General features: G+C 41.8%; 1 protein-coding gene across 1 annotated transcript in view; it reads left to right on the top strand.

The window, feature by feature from the left end:
• Chsy (Chondroitin sulfate synthase) overlaps positions 1-20252 on the top strand; it is a 424023-nt gene that overhangs the window by 246937 nt on the left and 156834 nt on the right. The gene's annotated exons all lie outside the window — the stretch shown is intronic.

Raw genomic sequence — 20252 nt, 5'->3', positions numbered from 1 at the left:
AAACCGCAGATAAAAAGGGGGGGGGGGGGGGAGAAAGTGCTGAAGCATGAAGTAGAAGGGAAAAGGGAGCAAATGTAGTCACCTCTCAAAAAAGGTGCTACAAATTGTGTTTATTTTGCTTCATTTCATGTCTCCAAATACATAATGTTGACCTATCTGTATGAAAATAGCTATATTTTTGGAAAGGTGCTGCACCTTTCCCGGTCTAGAAAGCCAAGAATAACGGCCGAGAAGATTCGTCGTGCTGACCACACGACACCTCGTAATCTGCAGGCCTTCGGACTGAGCAACGGTCACTTGGAAGGCAAGGCCCTTTAAGGGCTGTGGTGCCATGGGGTTTGGTTTTTGCTGCACCTTTAAATCCTTTCTCTAGTAATAAACATGTTCCATTCATTTGACATGTATGTATGTATGTATGTATGTATGTATGTATGTATGTATGTATGTATGTATGTATGTATGTATGTATGTATGTATGTATGTATGTTCAGTCCTCAGCCCTAAGGCTGGTTGGATCCTCAACAGCTCCGCCATCAGCTGTCATAGATGGCCTAGGCATCACTGAAGTGGCGTACTAGGGAAATGAGGAGTGAGGTAGTTTCCCGTTGCTTTCCTCACCGAGCCAGAAGTTGCTATTGCATATCTGTCTGCCAAGCCCACTGAAATGCATCATCAACCGACCCTATCAGCAACATTTTCACACCATTCATAGCAGGGACTGGCTGCAGAAGGAATGGCATTACTAGCATCGCTCATACCTCAGTCACTTTCATATTGTCAAAGCCAAGCATACGACAGAGAGAGATCAATGAAAGTAACAAAATTGTTCTTGACTATACCAGAAGACATAGTACACTTTAAACACTACATCCCGCTGCATATGACATATATTTTATATTTCTAAAATATTGTCTAACTGTTTAAGATCTTCACAGTTGCTGCCAATGTTACAACAGAACAGGTTACGTTGTTTTAAAGACGAGAATTCTTCAAAATCTTCCTCCTGTAATCGTTTGTCAAACAATTGGTTTCATCTTAAAAGCACAAATTCTGTCCCACACGGCACCAATCCACATATTCTTACCTTGCAAATAAATATTTAAATCTCTCATTTTCTTTTTTACAGTTGGCTTTATGTCGCTTTAGGTTTTATTGCGACGATGGGATAGGAAAAGGCTAGGAGTGGGAAGGAAGCCACCGTTGCCTTAGTTACAGCCTGAGCATTCGCCTGGTGTGAAAGTGGGAAACCATGGAAAACCATCTTCAGGGCTGCCGACAGTGGGGTCCGAACGCACTATCTCCCGATTGCAAGCTCACAGCTGCGCGCCGCTAACCGCACGCCCAACTCGCTCGGTTCAGATGGTCTGTAGCAACGGGGATATACAGACATAGAGATGAAACTCAATAACAAATTTCGGTGCCAAGCTAGATGGCACTTGTACTTCTAGTGCGGAATCAGAGATAGCGCAACAATGCGAACTGTGTGCAATACGTTACTATTATTATTAACAGATAGCGCAGAGAAATAGCTTCCGGCGTTGTGACGCACATCCGGCCATGTTCACCACAGCTCCTGCCTCCCTTCCCTCCTAGCCTCTCCCCCTCCCCCTGCCCCATTCACCAACCACAACGATTACGGTGCAGTTCTTCTATTTCTATTCCAAATACATTCTAATCATATATTTTTATTTTCAAGTATTTACTATATTGTAAACAATTGTAAACATGGCATACTACGTTATTGAGAGCATAACCTCACACCACAAAGTAGCTTTACCTTAAAATGAATGATTGACACATTAACACAACGCTGATATGACAGATAATAAATCCCTTCGAAAGCAAGACAGCATAGCACAGCGTACGCAAGATAACGAGTATAATGACATATCAGTATTCACGTAACACATGGAAATAATAACAGAATTAAATGTACTGAGACAGGAAATATAAAACAGTGGAAATACATCAAGAGAATCATTAAGCTTTCAGCCCCTGAGGCGTGTTCAAACAAGAAATTTACTCCCAGGTTTTTCCAGCCAAAAATTTGCAACATTTACATAATACTACTCACTCGTCGGAAATCACCAAAAACAAAACGTGATGCTTTCCTTTGGGTCTCTTTCAGGTCTCTAATCAAGTACTGCTGGTGGGGTCCGATACAATAATCACCATCTAAAAAGTTTTCCATCTCCTCCCTGATGGGGAGAGGCGGGCTACCTAGAAGATAAGGCCATCTCCCTGGCTAGGAGATTCAGGCGGGATTTTGGAGGTGGGACATATGGAAGTTTTGAAAAGGACATGTTGGGACTGGGTTGTCGACCTCTGGGCTAAATGGGATCTTTCTGCTCTTTTTCCTTTTCTTTTTATTTTGATATTAGGGTTTACATAAATTACGTGGTACATGATACATAGACATATACACATTAATTACAGATTAGCATTTTGTTATTTGGACCTTTTTTATTTATTTTTGGAACCATACCCTAATTTTGTAACATCCAGTTCGAAAGCACATGTGACTTGCCCCGGATAAAGTCGTTACCTACATATTCAGGTTTCGAGCCCGAGCCAACTGCTACAGTAGCGTGGCTGTGAGAACTGCTCGTAACAGCAGTACAGGGGTGTGCTGTTCGACGGATGAGGTCATCATACTGCACTAGGACATCAATGAAGAATGACGTGGAGATGGGAATGTTCTCTGCCGCCGATCTATTTAGCCACTTGTTGCCGCCAGAGTTCCCTCACTAATGACCGTCGTAAAGTCCACATCCCAGACTTGATGGTATTCTTATCCTGTGGGGATCCCGAGGGCATCAGCAGTCTGAATTGTCGCGCTCACTCTATTGAACATTCCACAATCCGCCTAGACCAAGATCAAAGAGGTCGTAAACAGTACACAGTAAAACCTGTCTTAAACGGACGCTCTCTTAATCGGGACCGTGCCTTTAACGGAAAATTATTCCATTCCCTTGACTTGAACTTAACATGTAATGTTAATGAAACCGTCAGACGCGGAAACCAAAGCCAAAATATGCTCTTAAACGAAAAATTTTCACTCCTGCTTGACGGCCGTTCGGCGATATTTCAACCACATTATATATTCTAAACAGTCTGTGGTGCAAGAGCAGTTACCCAGTTCCTTAGTTTTGGAGAATGACTGCTACGAATTTCCTTCGACAGTCTGGACTGCCTGGAAAATCCTTTTATGTACGGTGCTCTACTTTTCAAATAACTTTAGAATTCAGCACTTCGTCAAGATACGTCAGGAGTTACAGGAATTCAGTCTACGACGGACTGATTCAGGCATATTCGGTCTAATTTCTGAGGATAAAGTTTTCGTGGAAAGTCAGGCAATCAAACATAAAACTACTGCGATTCAGAAAAATCTATTTGACTGCTATGGAATGTAAAATATAGTACTTCACCGGTAAGAGAAGTTATCAATTTGTGTACTTTTGTATCAACACGGTTGCTTGAAGAGATATTACTTTTATCATAGCATATGTTCGTTTGTGTAAGTTTATAAATGCATGACGTGCAGTACTGAAGCGTTGCAGTACCGGTAAATCCTTTAAAAAAAATGACCGGGCGAGTTGGCCGTGCGGTTAGGGGCGCGCAACTGTGAGGTTGCATCCGAGCGATAGTGGGTTCTTATCCCACTGTCGGCAGCCCTGAGCATGGTTTTCCGTTTTCAAACCAGACAAGTGCTGGGGCTGTACCTTAATTAAGGCCACGGCCGCTTCCTTCCAACTCCTAGGCCTTTCCTATCCCACTGTCGCCATAAGACCTATTTGCGTCATCATCATCATCATCATCAGCTAAAGGCAAAGCCTTGTCGCTGTAGCCACATCTGACGATCTTCTGCTAGTCTCTTCATGTTGCTATATGAACCACATGCCAGTTCACCGATGGAGTTCTTGATGTATGGCATCCTTAGTCGTCTCCTGGGTCTCTTTCCCAGTACTTTACCTTCAATAATGGTTTGGAGAAGAGAGTCATGTCTCAGTACGTGTCCAAGGAACTTTATTTTCCTCTTTGTCGTATTTAATAAACATCCATCCTCTTTTATGTTCTTTAAAATAAAGTCATTTGTTTTTTATCCATCAGACTGGTTTTTGTAATTCTTCTCCAAAACCACATTTATGCAGCCCAAGTTTTGTTTCTTGCTGTTTCCCTAATGTCCAGGTTTCGCATCCATACTGCAGCACACTCCAAACAATGGTTTTGAGAAATGATTTTCTGGTCTCCAAACTGAGATGGTTGTTTAGCAAGAAGTTTTCTTATTTTGGAAGACTTGTGTTTCTACCACTATTCTTTTTCTTGATTTCTGAAAGGGATCTGTTATCACTACGCAAATAGGAGAATTCTGTAAGTTGTTCTATCGGTGTGTTATTTAATTTTAAGTGTTTTCTGCCTGTAGGCTTCTTTTTGTCTACTATCATGAATTTTGTTTTCTTTATATTAATTTTTAGTTTAATTTTTTCTAATGATTTGCTGAATGTTCTTAGCATCCTACTGCGTCGGTGCGACGTAAAACAAATTGTGAAAAAAAAAAAAGTAAATGTATATTATTTTGTACTTCATTGTTTATGGCAACCTTTAAAGTAATTATTTATTTTTCTGGTACACGGTGATTACATTGTTCAACACAATTTATACAAACGCCGTGTTGAACACGGTTATATACGTCCTTATACGAAAGGATATATACATGTATTGTGTGGGGTACCGTAGTTATGAACGTGTAATGTACACCCCTCCAGGCTTGCGCTATCTGATAACGTCCTGGGCTAGCGCTCGTAACAGCTGTTTGCCTGTTTCTCGTGCAGAGTTGTCAGTCAGCTCGTGACCCTGACATGCCTGGTGTAGCGCGGGCGTACTTTGTGACAGCTTTCCCAATTCAGCACATTCTTTGCTCAAGAATTGAATCATGCCACAACGTTGTATTCGTTTGGACGTAACAGTTAAACACGAATGTTTCTCTACTAAACGAATGAGTGTCTCAGACTGCCCACGTTCTAAGCCTCACTGTCACTTATTTTCAATGTTGCCAGCTCTGTCCATGAAATGAAATGAAATGTCGTATGGCTTTTAGTGCCGGGATATTCCAGGACGGGTTCGGCTCGCCAGGTGCAGGTCTTTCTATTTGATGCCTGTAGGCGACCTGCGCGTCGTGATGGGGATGAAATGATGATGAAGACAACACAAACACCCAGCCCCCGTGCTATTGGAATTAACCAATTAAGGTTAAAATCCCCGACCCGGCTTGGAATCGAACCCGGGACCCTCTGAACCGAAGGCCAGTACACTGACCGTTCAGCCAACGTGTCACTTGAACAACCCTATGGAAAACTCTTGTTCTTACGTTAGATCATTATTTTCTTTTTTATTTCTATCAAATTGTTTTTATATGTTTTTGAGCTGGCGGTCTATGTGGAATTAGCGTCATCAGTTTCCCGACACCATTGTAACTGGCAACCAGTGTTCCTTATCTATGCATACTAGTTCAGTAACGTCATCTATACGTTGTTATGGGTCCCGGGTTCGATTCCCGGCAGGGTCGGGAATTTTAACCATCATTGGTTAATTTCTCTGGCACGAGGGCTGGGTGTATGTGTTGTCTTCATCATTATATCACCCTCATCACGATGCGCAAGTCACCTACGGGAGTCAAATCAAAAGACCTACACCTGGCGAGCCGAACATGTCTTCGGACACTCCCGACACTAAAAGCCATACGCCATTTCATTTTAATTTACGTTGCTATAAGAACGTAAGCTTTTAATTACATGTTGTTTGTACTTTGATACCAGAACGCAAGCTCTTAGTTCGATTCCAGTCGATAACGCATTTCTATACGAGTTGCTTCTTGCTAAGCAAGACACACTATTGTAGACGGACGAAAAATATTTAGATCTCACACCGAGCATGGCACAGAAACCGATCAGTTTGTTGTCCACCGAAGACGCCGACGAGCTTTCGTTGCCAAGTATCTACCTCGCTAAACCGCGTACATTGGTCGGACACGTCACTCCTTTATGATGGCCCCGACGAGACAGACGCGGCAGTGAAGCACGAGCGTGTCCTCTACGTAGCATTGAACATTAGTTTGACCGAATGTTCGTTCCTCCCGTTCAGTACCACCGGTGATACAGCAAACCTTACTCGCGCCGAAGTAGAAAACGAGAAGTTTATGGAGGGCTGTATCGAGCTTAATGTCTCGTTCCTCAAATCGGTTCCCAACTGGATGCAGCAAAAGATGATCAGTCAGCTAGGTAAACCCACTGTATTGCTAACTTTGAGTATAGAATTTTAGATTTGAACTCACTCTCTCGTCCTCTAAGCCCAAAACATACCCACAACTCTATGTTTTTCCGTGTACGACTGCGAATTTTTTCTACTAAAACTTCTTTGCCCTTATTTTGATATTATTTTAAACTGCATATCCGGTACTGACATCATTCGTCGAATAGGCATCTTCTACTTTTTCTACCGTTGTGGGGTCGCACATGTAGATTTGACTCTGTTTTACGGCCGGATGCCCTTCCTCACGCCAACCCTGTATGGAGGGATGTAATCACTATTGTGTGTTTCTGTGGTGGTTGGTAGTGTGGTATGTTCTCTGAATATGAAGAGGAGATTGTTGGGACGTACACAAATATCCAGTCCCCGAGCCAGAAGAATTAATCAGAAGCGATTAAAATCCCCGATCCGGTCAGGAACCAAACCCGGGACCCTCTGAACCGAAGGCCAGTACGCTGACCGTTCAGCCAACGAGTCGGACATTCGTCGAATAGGCATCTGACAGAAAAAACAAAAAGCGGATATATAACAATCAGATCCGGGACTGGCGTGACACAACCAATAGAAGTCGACAAACGGAAAGAATAGATGCAATTCGTGTATCTCCTACTATCTTAATAAATATCACCTCAAGAACCCTCTAGTTGTGGGGCTTATGGTCGGAGCCATTGACTCGATTACGTCTTTCTTTGCCGAGTTCTGCAACATACTCAGAATCAATCAACTGTCATCCACGCCATTGCCCTCACGGCGCTGAAGAGATCTGTAACAATATTCATACAACATGTACATTCATTCTCATATTAATGCACTCTGTGCACCACAAGTCACTTTTTCCCTTGTCCATGGCTGATGAATGAAAAATGAAAACCTACAACCTGTTTTCCAGTCTTTGACCGGGTCAGGGATGTAATGAATGAATCAGATATAGGCTGTTATTACGATGGGGTCGCCACTCCCAAAGTGCCATGGCTGATGTAGGCTATTAATTTTAAATTTGTTGTAATCTGGATCCTTTAGGTCAACTGTAATTTAGGCAGAGTTTTTAAATGTGTGTTAAAGGCCCTACAGCCGATCTGATTTGGTCAGCCAATCAGGTGGATTTGGTCAAATCATGCGCTAAATCAGGTTGTGTGTAGTTGTGTCTCCGTCGAAACTCTTGTCGGTTAGCGGGTTAAGTCAGTTTGCCACGCCATCCGACCGCCTCACCACCTTGCCAAATCAGATCGTCTGGAGCAGGGCCTCTCAAACGCCTAAAATCTCCCGCGCGCAAACAGCGGTGCAGAGTTCCTGTGCACAGTGCATCGGTCCCGCTCGGCTCGGACCAACGCTTCGTCTCTGGGCTACTCGGCTAAGCTCGGCTCAACTCAGCTCGGGTTTGGAGCGCTGCTGAGCAAGTGAGGAAAAGGGAGACAGGGGGAGCGAGCGAGACAGGCGTGGGGAAAGAGAGAGACAGCGCTATTGCTCCAATTCGAGGAGTGGGGGTCTGCACTCTGGTCAACCAAGCGAAGTCGTCTTTTGCACCATGCACAGTGCATGCTCCCTGAGAGGCCCTGGACTCTGGAGCGTTGTCAGGCAGGTCGGCTCGTCAGTTGACCAGCAACCTTCGGTGCAAGGAGACATGTTTCTTGGATTATTTTCGATATTAGTTGTGATAAATCAAGATAATTATTATTCTAAGGGTACAGTGTTTGTAGTGTAAATATGTAAATTTAAAATTGTCTACATAAGTTTGTATGTAAATATTCAGTAGAGTTTATGTACACATGTGGAGATGGAGGCACTTCCGTGTATGTGGGGCTTGCCCTTTCTCCATCTACCAAGGAAAATTAATAATAATAATAATAATAATAATAATAATAATAATAATAATAATAATAATAATAATAATAATAATAATAATAATAAATTTCAGTACTGTATTTAAGATCGACATAATCTCATTCTATTGCCAAGTATCGCAACGTGGCAACTAGCCGCTCCTCGGCAGTTACTGCTTCTCTCATGACATGTTATGACGGTATCTTGTTTCGATATCACACTAGGTGTAACAATATACTGAAACTTCAGTAATGTATTCTCAAATAATTGCGGAAGTCATAAGAATCCAGTTCTTTTAGTAACATCATTATGACTAAAGTTTTTTTCGTTCCAGTAGCAATTTCTTTGCCCACATTTTTCTTTTTCTCACATTGGTTAAAGATGCTACAATCTTTTGGCGTTTCGATAAAACGGGAGGCATGATGTGTGTGTTCTGTTCAGGAGCCAAAGCCGACTGACGAGATCCGGCGCTTAGTCAACAGCTGATTTGGTCAGGCTGACTGTCGGGCCGACAAATCAGGTCGTCCGTAGGGCCTTTTAAGAAGGTTCAGTATTGGGCCTACTGACCACATACTTTCAAATTCATGGTGAATGAACATATGAATACATAAATAAATAAACTGAGAACAAAATTGGAACAGGTGGAACATTTCAAGTATTTAGTATGTATATTTTCCTAGGATGATAGTACAGTAAGTGAGTTTATATCCAAGTGCTTCAAAGCTAATGCAGTGAGCTCGCAGTTGCGATCAACAGTATTCTGTAAGAAAGAAATCAGCTCCCGCACTAAACTATATTTACATCTTTCTTTCAGACCAACTTTGCTTCACGGGAGTGAAGTTTGGTGAACTCAGGATATCTCATTCATACTTTAGAAGCAACAGACATGAAAGTAACAAGAATGATCTCCGGTACAAACAGGTGGAAACAATGGCAGGAGTGTGCTCGGAATGAGGAGATAAAGACTAAGATTTTTTTTTACAGTTGGCTTTAGTCGCACCGACAGAGATAGGTCTTGTGGCGACAGTGTGATAGTAAAGGGCTAGGAGTAGGAAGGGAACGGCCATGAAAATGGGAAACCACGCAAAACTATCTTCAGGGTTTCCGACAGTGGGGTTCGAACCCACTATCTCCCGAATGCAAGCTCACAGTTATGTGCCCCTAACCGCACGGCAAACTTACTCGGTCTATCTATCTATAACATACATTTTTCTACAGTTTCCCACTGAAGTTCTGCACAAATAATTGACCAACTGACCACTATTTTTTTCATCACATTTTCTAAGATAAGTACTACAGACAGCCCTCGGAAATTGCACCTTACCACTCGCCAGTGGCGAGTTAGTTTTCACCGGGAAAAGAATCACTAACCAGTTCATAACAAGTTGAGCAGAAGCTTAATTCACTGTGTGAAGTGCCGCCTTGATACAGTTGAAAATGAAGTATGCACCCAGTACAACGTTCTGGATCTCTTGTCTCTGCCTCAAGGAAACACCCTAACAGCATTTTATGGCAATCAGAAAATTCAAAACTCTACACAAGTTTCTTGAGCGCATAGGTCAGCCGAAGAAAGTGTTTTACGGAGTCACGTGCATTGCATTAACAAGTGTTGTGTGAATGGGGTTTCAGCTTCGTTAACCTGATATAAAGGGAGCAGCGACTTCTCCCGGACATCTCTACATTGGGAGATGTGTAGCTGGCAGAAAATGAGTCATCCGTAGCGGACTTCAACCCTGGTGTAATCATAGACAAGTAGTATTTCTCGTCAGGACTCTGCCATCTCAGTGGCCAAAACTCTAGCTAGGCAAGGTGCGAGAGAATAGCCTGCTCAGTAGTTTTTCAATTTTAAATCAGCATTATTCAATCTACAACATGATAATTAAACTAAATTAATGCAAATTTGCGAAATAAATAGTGAAGCAGTGCAATACATTTTTATTTATGGTGAACGTTAACATCTCATGAAAGGAGCGAGAATGATCGCCGGCACAAACAGGTGAGAACAATGGGAAGAGGTCGTTCGGAATGAGGATATAAAGGCCACGTTAGGAATGAACTCCGTTGATGAAGCTGTACGCATTAACCGGCTTCAGTGGTAGGATCATGTGAAAGTCTAGAGGGAATAATGGATTCGCTCATAGACGGTAAGAGAAGTAGGATGAAACCAAGACGACGATGGTTAGACTCAGTTTCTAATGATTTAAAGATAAGAGGTACAGTATATAAAAAAATGAGGCCACAGAGCTACTTATAAATAGAGGATTGCGGCGGTGTTTTAGTAAATTCACAGACACTTGCAGACTGAACGCTGAAAGGCGTAATAGTCTGTAATGAAGGTGTATGTATGTACATAATATGTATGTATTTATGTATGTATTTTTTCGCTACTTGTTTAACGTCGAACTAACACATCGAAGGTTTTCGGCGACAGAAGGATGAGAAAGGGCTAGGATTGGGAAGTTAGCGGCCATGGCCTTAATTAAGATACAGTCCCAGCATTTGTCAAGGTGCAAATGGGAAACCACGAAAAAACCATCTTCAGGGCTGCTGACGGTGGGATTTGAACCCACTATCTCCCGAATGCAAGTTCACAGCCGCGCTACTCTAGCCGTACGGCGAACTATTCGGTATATGTATGTATGTATGTATGTACGTACGTTAACAACATATTTTTCTACTCTCCGACCTCCCCGTGTTATCGCGAGTCAGGAATATCAAGTTTTCGAGGTCTAGCTGCAGATATAAAAAGAATTAATGTATTTCGGTTTCGAGCGCTTTCCGCCCTATGATATAAGGGTACTTACTTGTTTTCTTAATGTTTAATTGGGGTTGAAAAAGGGATTTAAAAACCGGGTGGTGCCTGGTGATTTAATAATCCTCCACTTGGAAAATCGGGAGAATCCTGGTTAGAAAAGGGTACTAGGCAATATTGCATCTCCAGATGCACTTCTCACTATACTCTCTGGCTGACAAGGCTGCACTTAGGTGGGAATCGAATTTGACTTGCCTAACTGATAACCAACATCAAATCAGCACGCATGTACTTAAGCCGTACCCTCCACTGGAGCTGTCTGGACTCTCAGATTGTCCGTACGTGCCACTTACCACTCATTAGGCGCACTCAGGAGTACGCAAGACGGTTGTAATTCGAATCCGTACCCACTTGGCTGTAATAGAAGACTTCCCTTCCCGTATCCAAATGATGAACGACTTCATCGTACCCACGAAGATGTCAGGAGAGTGATCCTTGACGCAACTAGACCTCATTACGCAGTGGGAAACAAGATACGCAACTCAGAGAGCCCTAGATCACGTAGCTCGTACATTTAAACGCCACTCATTCTCACGAAGTACGCTTCACGTCTTTCTTTATCTGTAAGTTATGGGCCAGCTGCACGCAAACTTCATAGTTATGTACCCCTTCTGGAATAACATTTCTGAAACTCCTCGCCATTACACTTCCTTCGCACTAATATGTTCTGTGCAGTAATCTCCTGTGTAGCCATCCTAATATAATTATTATTAATAATAATAATAATAATAATAATAATAATAATCGAGAAAATGGAACGACAGATACCGAGAAACATATTCACACCCAAGTTTCAAATGGTATCCGGATGCGAAAAAGCTCGGAAGAACTCTTGAACAACTGCGCGATTCGCTTCAGTGGCACGCAAAAGACGTATGAAAGTCTGACCAAAAAATCTGTTTTGTTATCAATAGAACGATAAACTATAAAGGACGCTGGCTAGTAGACACACAACACGATCTCATAGAAGTCGATATTGACTCACTGACAATAACAAGTATTACATAGAGACAAAAAATAACTAACACCCATAAGTTTGCACTCACGAATACAACGGCAAGAAACTTGAAACTGAAGAATGCATGGACACACTAAAGACGACAGGCCCATAATGAAATGATGAGGAAGTTTTGGGAAAATAAGAACAAGAAGGTCGAGATGAAGAATACCAACGCTATATAATAAATCTACGCACCAAACGCATAATAATAATGTGGGCAAATCACCGAGTACCACACTTCAAGTACTTGGGAGAAATACTTGAAGCAACGGGAGGCGAGAAGGCTGTCCAGAAAATTCGCCTACAAACATTTCGGAAAGCCTACGGTAGGGTTCACAACATATACAATAAAAAGTGCTTGTCCCGCCATGCAAAGATCAGACACTATAATACACCAATCAAGCCCGAAGTCTTACATGCCAGTGAGACCCTTACACTAAATGGAAAAGGTGACCTAGAAAACATTTTAAAAGAAGAAAGAAGAATCCTGAGGAAAATTCTCGGTCCCCGAAAAACAGAAGATGGATATAGACTGAGGTCACGCAAAGTGACAGAAGAGCTTTCCAACATTGCAGCAGACATCCGCAAAAGACGTCTGATATTTTATGGGCAGACTGCCGGCAAGTGGACTCACACACAAGATTCTCGCCTACATAGAAAATCTAAAAAATATTCCATGGGTACTGGAAGTGAAGAAGGATGTGGAAAAAGCCCAGATGAACTCAAATGAATAATAATAATAATAATAATAATAATAATAATAATAATAATAATAATAATAATAATAATAATAATAGTTGCCTCTGTGGATCAGTGTAACAGTGTCGGCCTCCGGATCGCAAGATAGTGAGTTCAAACCCAGCAGCGCTAGTCGGATTTTTGAAGGGTGAAAACATGTCCATTGGACACTCCATATCGTACGATATCGGCATGTAAAAGATCTCTGGTGACATGTTTGGTGTTTACCTGACAAAATTCATTATAACTCAGCCATAGACGCCGAAGAGAGATTCGGGTTATTCTGCTATCAAGTAGGTGTTAGACTAAGTAAAACGAAACGTCGAAACCTGACGAGCCAAATGCATCAAATTAAAATGTCTGCACACGGTAGCTGAGGTCATGCGATTATTATTAGATAATAATAATAATAATAATAATAATAATAATAATAATAATAATAATAATAATAATAATAATAATAATAATATGATCCAAATTTCTACCTCGAAGTTCTGAATGTGAATATCGCCTGAGGTCAAATGCAGATATGTACTCTAAACTTGAAAAGCTCTTAACTTGTTATGAGAAAGCGCCGTCATGTTTTAAATTCATGTCTCTCGAATGCTTAACACCATAATCTTACCCAGAATTCTAAACCTTCCTATGACTTTGAAATGTACAATTCCATGGGCAACTGCAGTGAAGGAAATCTGGCCGGTACGTTGTGAGACATTTGTTCATGAAATAAGTAAGTTCACAACCTGGGAACACGGTGTAAAAACTATGCGATCTTGTCGAAGAAATTCTGACCCGCATCACATCATTATATCATTCATCCTTGTCCCAGTTTATTGGTCCCGGTGCTTGATACGGACTTAAAAGTTTCATGGGTGGATGCCCTTCCTGACGTTAATCATATGTGGAGGAATTTAATCGATATTGCGTGTTTCTGTGGTGGTTAGTAGTGTAGTGTCTACAGGGTCTAACGATAAGGTACGGCTAAATTTTCAGGACACATTTCTCACATGTAGAAGAAGAAAATAGGTTGTATGTAGAGCCCTACACGGATGCGGATATCCGCGAAGTTAGTGTCTTGGCGGATGCAAACTGTATGACAGTGATTTTGCTGATAATTTCTAAGTAATGAAGTTTATTGATTTTCAATCAGGTAAACCCTTATTTTTGCTTGTGGTTAGGCGACCCTTGACAGTGGTATGGGAGAACGGTGATATATATAAATAGCCTTGTGACCATAAAGCCGTAAATCTGACCTAAGTCTAACTGGCTCCTGCCCGCAGTTAATGGAAGGAAGGAACAAAGGTCAATACGTCGGTGGTTGCCGCAAGAGAAAATCCCTCATAAACCTGTGACGCTAGGGGTTCTGATGCTAGGTATCAGGCCTATTGTATTATGTTAACAGATCTATCCGTTTCAATACCTTGGGTGTAATATGCTGTAGTGAAGTACAATATCCGTGGATATCCATTCGCTTATGTGGATAACCATTTGCAGATGTTCATGAAGGAAGTGCGGATGCGGATAATATTTTTTATATCTGCGCAGGGCTCTAGTTATATGGACTTGGGGCCGGAATTGCTTCCCTTGCCTCCACGCTCTCCGGACCTAAATCCACTAGATTTTTATTTTTGGGGGCATTTCAAAGCTCTTGCATATCGAACCGCGGTGCAAGATGCAGATATCCCTTCTGCCGGTATTGTGGAAGGCAAAATACGCAATTCTCCAGGGATATATCAGCGCATCCGGGATTCAGTGACACAGCGGATATCAGTACTAATGGAGGGCGTTTTGAACATTTCATGTAAGGAAGAGTTCTATGTGGTAAGCTGGTACGTTCTTTTCTTGCGTGTTTACCATGATTAATGTACTATGTAGAGTTGTAGAATGAGTTCTGATATGGAATTTAAGAATTTCCGAACCCATGTCCATATAACATATGCGTCCTGAAAGTTTCACCATACCTTATTGTTACACTCTGTATGTGCAGAAAAGTGTATCGAGACGAACACAATCACCCAGTCTCCAAACAAGAGAAATTAACCGTACATAGACAGATATATATATATATATAAAATTTATTAATCATCAACAGGATATGTTCCCAATTGCAGATGATTCAATAAAACATATGTCCGGCTCCATGGCGAAATGATTAGCGTGCTGGTTTCTGGTCCAGAGGGTCCTGGGTTCGATTCCCTGCCGGGTCGGGGATTTTAACTTTCATTGTTTAATTTCACGGTCTCGGGGGCTGGGTGTGTGTGCCACCTTCAGCATTAGAATTCATCATAGGTAGGGCCCCATTCTCACAGACGCGTAGGTCACCTGTGTCAACTCGAAAGGCCTGCATCTGACCTCTTCGGAGGCCACACGCCATTATTATTATTATTATTATTATTATTATTATTATTATTATTATTATTATATACGGCAAATACACCTTAAATAAATAAAAATGTTCCTAAAATAATGACCATGTTCAATCTAAATCTAGAGACATTTATATATACGTATTTATACAGAGAGGACCTTGTTCTTCCTTGAGGTCATTATTGCACATATAATTTTAGAGTGAAAAATGACCACTGATTCACTCACCTCATTCAGAGCCTTCAGCAGCCATGAGTTTGCTCGAGCCACAGTTCTCGTTTTGGGCAAATGGAAAGATGCCTCTGCCCAGTATTGCGGCGAGGAACATGTAATGGAATAAAACCCAACAACATTGAGCAATGCATTCTGTTCTTCAAACACATGTAAAAAAAAAAAAAAAGGAATTGGCACATCTGCTGCGCGAATGGAATGTCCTCACACTCACAGACTCACAAAAAGACATGCAATCAGACGAAGAGTGAGAAACACCCAAACTTTTATAGCTGATCCATTTCATGAACCTTATTTGGACTCTTTCCAAGTTCTGTATTAAATATTGCTGAGAAGGTAGCCACATCTAGCAGCAGTATTCTAACGATGGCCTGGTTAGGGTGCAAAGCAATCAAAGTTTTGGGGGAAACAAATTGGGCGCAGTTTCTTTTCAGAAAGCCAAATAATTTAAACCCTTTCCTAGGAAACTTGTCTAAAGGTTTCTCGAAATAAAGACCAAAACAATTTGAAATTGTTACACCAAAATAATTCATTTCATTCATACGAAATGTCCGACTCGTTGGCTGAACGGTCAGCGTACTGGCCTTCGGTTCAGAGAGTCCCGGGTTCGATTCGCGGCCGGGTCGGGGATTTTAACCTTAATTGGTTAATTCCAATGGCACGGGGGCTGGGTGTATGCGTTGTCTTCATTATCATTTCATTTTCATCACGACGCGCAAGTCGCCCATGGGTGTCAAATAGAAAGACCTGCACCTGGCGAGCCGAACCCGTCCTGGGATATCCCGGCACTAAAAGCCATACGACATTTCATTTTTCATTCACACGAAATATTTTAAAATTGCATAAATGGTAAGGTTTACTGGTTCCAATTTACGTGAAAAGGTAATTATATAGCATTTTGAAGTGTTCAAACCAGGTAGCCTCTTTTGACATCAGTTACTTAGGAAGGTTGAAATCAGACCGTAAAAGTCAGGTTGCGAATTTCACAAATAGGAAAAGTCCTCTCAGTTTTAATTACTGCGTTGATGGGGTGAAAGTTCCTTTTGGGGATCATTGTAAGTATCTAGGTGTTAATATAAGGAAAGATCTTCATTGGGGTAATCACATAAATGGGATTGTAAATAAAGGGTACAGATCTCTGCACATGATTATGAGGGTGTTTAGGGGTTGTAGTAAGGATGTGCAAGAGAGGGCATATAAGTCTCTGGTAAGACCCCAACTAGAGTATGGTTCCAATGTATGGGACCCTCACCAGGATTACCTGATTCAAGAACTGGAAAAATCCAAAGAAAAGCAGCTCGATTTGTTCAGGATGATTTCCGACAAAAGAGTAGCGTTACAAAAATTTTGCAAAGTTTGGGTTGGGAAGAATTGAGAGAAAGAAGAAGAGCTGCTCGACTAAGTGGTATGTTCCGAGCTGTCAGCGGAGAGATGGCGTGGAATGACATTAGTAGACGAATAAGTTTGAATGGCGTTTATAAAAGTAGGAAAGATCACAATATGAAGATAAAGTTGGAATTCAAGAGGACAAACTGGGGCAAATATTCATTTATAGGAAGGGGAGTTAGGGATTGGAATAACTTACCAAGGGAGACGTTCAATAAATTTCCAATTTCTTTGAAATCATTTAGGAAAAGGCTAGGAAAACAACAGATAGGGAATCTGCCACCTGGGCGACAGCCCTATATGCAGATCAGTATTGATTGATTGATTGAACTAGTCCAACTTGGTATTTACCGCACTAAATATCTTCATATCATTAGCATAGTGAAGGCCATTACGTATAACTGTTGTTATATCATTTATGAATATAACGAAACAAAGAGGGCCCAATAAAGAGCCTTTGGGGGTACCGGAACTAGGGTGGATCGGCTTTGACATAATACCATCAGGTTTTACCACGCAAACCCTATTAGTGAGATATCATCTGTTTCACTTCAAAGCACTTTCTCCTGTCCCGTATTCTGACAGTTTGATAAGCAGAACGTCATGTTGAACTGAATCAAAGGCGTTGGAGAAGTCCGTGTAAATAGCAACCACTTATTGCCTCCTGTCCAGAGATTCTGAAATGAAATTAATATACACCGCAATATTGGACGCGGCAGAGCCTTTCTGTACAAAACCGTGCTGAGCTACATTAATATACTGCGAAACTGAGTTGAACAATCTGTAATACACGATCTCCCCTACCACCTTTGAAATCAGGGACACTAACACAACACACCTATAGTTATCGAACACCATTTCGTCTGCTTTCTTGAACACTGGTTTGATGTAACCTTTCTTCCACTTACACGGAAAATACCTTGACGAGAATGACATATTCATTATGATGCCGCGTGGCTTACCTAGCTCAAACACACGTTCTTTCAAAAATTGCGGGTACATCATCCGAACTAAATGATTTGGAGGTATCAAATTATGCAAGAATTGAAGATACCTCTGCAGGAGAGGTCACACTCGAGGTTAGGCTCATTTCACACACGGACGAAGTGGACAGATTGCACTCTACGACAGTTGAGTGATACGTTTCAAACGTATCTGCAAAACTATCCAAGATGCTCCTTTTGTCCTGTGATTGTTTCCAGTCCTGAGGCATAGTGGACGGCAGGCGGGATGACCTCCGTTTGTTGTTCACAAAATTCCAAAAACATTTCGGGTTGGCAGCTAATTTCGATTCCATCGACGTCATAATTTCTGTATTTTCTTGAGTTGAAGACGTTAAATTCACCGCGAATGGTCGAAAATTGCACGTAATCACTACTTTGTCCCGTTTTTTGAAACTTCCGTCTTGCCCTCTCCTTTTCTTTTAATTCATCTATTACTTCCGTGTCGTACCAGCACTGATACTTCCGGGTGTTAAATATCTGGGATCGTACAGTGTTTTCTATTACACGCGAAAGAGGTCACAGAAAATGTTAATACCTCATCGACGGAGGGGGAATCTTCCATTAAATTCCAAGGAAACAACGAAAGGAGATCTCTCATTTGAGGAAAATCGGCATTAGCCCACGCGAATATAAACTTCCTCTGCGGCACGGGGCGCATAACTCGCAGTAAAGATAAAGTTAATTCTACAGCTCGATGGTAGGATGTAATCATGTCCAAGAGGACATTGTATTGTTTTGAGATTAGAACAAGGTCCAGGAAGTTCTCGTTTCTTGTTGGGATATGACGCATTTGCTCGAGTCCAAATTCACTGATGATTTCAAGAAATACGAAGACTTCCCCACATCTCCCCTTTATAACAGGACAAGGATTCCAAGCCAAACGCCTGATGTTGAAGTCTCTGTAAACTACAAGACTATCCTGTGGGTTTAGAACAATTGTGACGCTGGCCAGTGTTACTTGCACGCAGCTAAAATCCTTCTCCCTGCCGGATGTGGGGCCCTCTGAAACGAAGACCGTTACGCTGACCGTTCATCCAAGATGCCGGACGCAGCATATATACTGTATATACTCACCGAGAATGGTCTAAATTAGAGAATAACATCATCTGCAAACAGCCTTATCTCTGATTCCACTTATTTACACATATCATCCACATATCTTCTTATCTTATAATTATAAAACGAAGTGTTTGTCTGTCTGTGTGTCTGTGCGCGATGGCCAGCAAAATCTACAGCACGCAGAGATCTGAAATTTTGAACATAGGTAGATGGAAAGGGGTCCGAATGCACCTCGAAGCCGGAATTTTCATATTCGCTTTCGTTGGTGAGTTATGCACGAAAAACCATCGGAAAACGTTCATTGGGATATGACAATCCAACGTGCTGTCACCAAGATTAAATGCATAAAGTCACTGTCGCTGGGCAACGTACATAAGATAGGTAGGTAGAGAACACAATTCAAGGAGCCATTTTACGTCCAGGGCGTAGGAAGCAATTTTTGGTCTTATATGGTGTGAGGGCATATGACGCTTTTGATGGTGATTCGTCCGTCGGATCGGGACGTAAAGTCTTGAGCTATTCGAGAGAAGTGGGCCATGTGCCGGCGCCGGGTTTCATCCTCTTCATTCGTACTATCATATATCATGTCATTCGTTTCATCTCATTAACTCATCTGATTAGGTTAACGCCATGAAAGCCATCCGATCGTAAAAACTCGCTACGAAGATTCATCTCACTTCATACCCAAACCCCGTAGAGAAAGGGGACAAGGGTTGGACACTTAAAAATTTAGAGGAAACATATAGGGCACAAGATAGACGATAATAATAAACAAGGAATAATACATATATCAGTCAAGATGCCATTTTAAGTCCGTGGAATAGGAAGCCATTTTCCTTCAATCCATGATGTCTGTCTGTCTGTCTGTCTGTCTGTCTGTCTGTCTGTCTGTCTGTCTGTCTGTCTGTCTGTCTGTCTGTCTGTCTGTCTGTCTGTCTGTCTGTCTCTCTGTCTATCTGTCTGTGTTCATGTGTGCGATGTCCAGCGGAATCCACGGCAAACAAAGATCTAAAATGTTTGTCATAGGTGGGCACAGGTTTTCACCTAAGACGCATGGTTGTGTCTAAGAGCAATTTTCGCACCAAGACATGGAGCTGTCAACGTCATTAACAAGCAACACTCACAAGAATTATCCGGTTTTCTATAAACTGAAGTCTATCGACACGACATGTCATATAGATAAGGCTGTCAACTACACGACACAGATTTTGAACAATTTGGAGTCACCTGGAGTACCCTCGAACATCTTGGGGTGGACGATTGTGGCACGGATTATCCTTCTCAGGAATATGAATCCTTCTCTCTGCAATGAACACGGCTCTTAAACTGATGACGAATATTATTGAAGCCACCATCATGACTGAGCATGCCGCGGGCGAAGTAGTATTCCTCGGACTGTAAGTCCATTGAGTAGGAAGCCATTTTCGGTCCGCGACACGAGGAACCACCAGTCCGTAATATTCGGAAGTGTTTGTGTGCGAAGCCCAGTCAAATCTACGACACACAGAGATCTGAAATTTTGACACAG

Source organism: Anabrus simplex, chromosome 1 (assembly GCF_040414725.1).
Source record: "Anabrus simplex isolate iqAnaSimp1 chromosome 1, ASM4041472v1, whole genome shotgun sequence".
Classification (NCBI taxonomy): Eukaryota; Metazoa; Arthropoda; class Insecta; order Orthoptera; family Tettigoniidae; genus Anabrus; species Anabrus simplex.
This window is presented reverse-complemented; position numbering and strand designations above follow the sequence as displayed.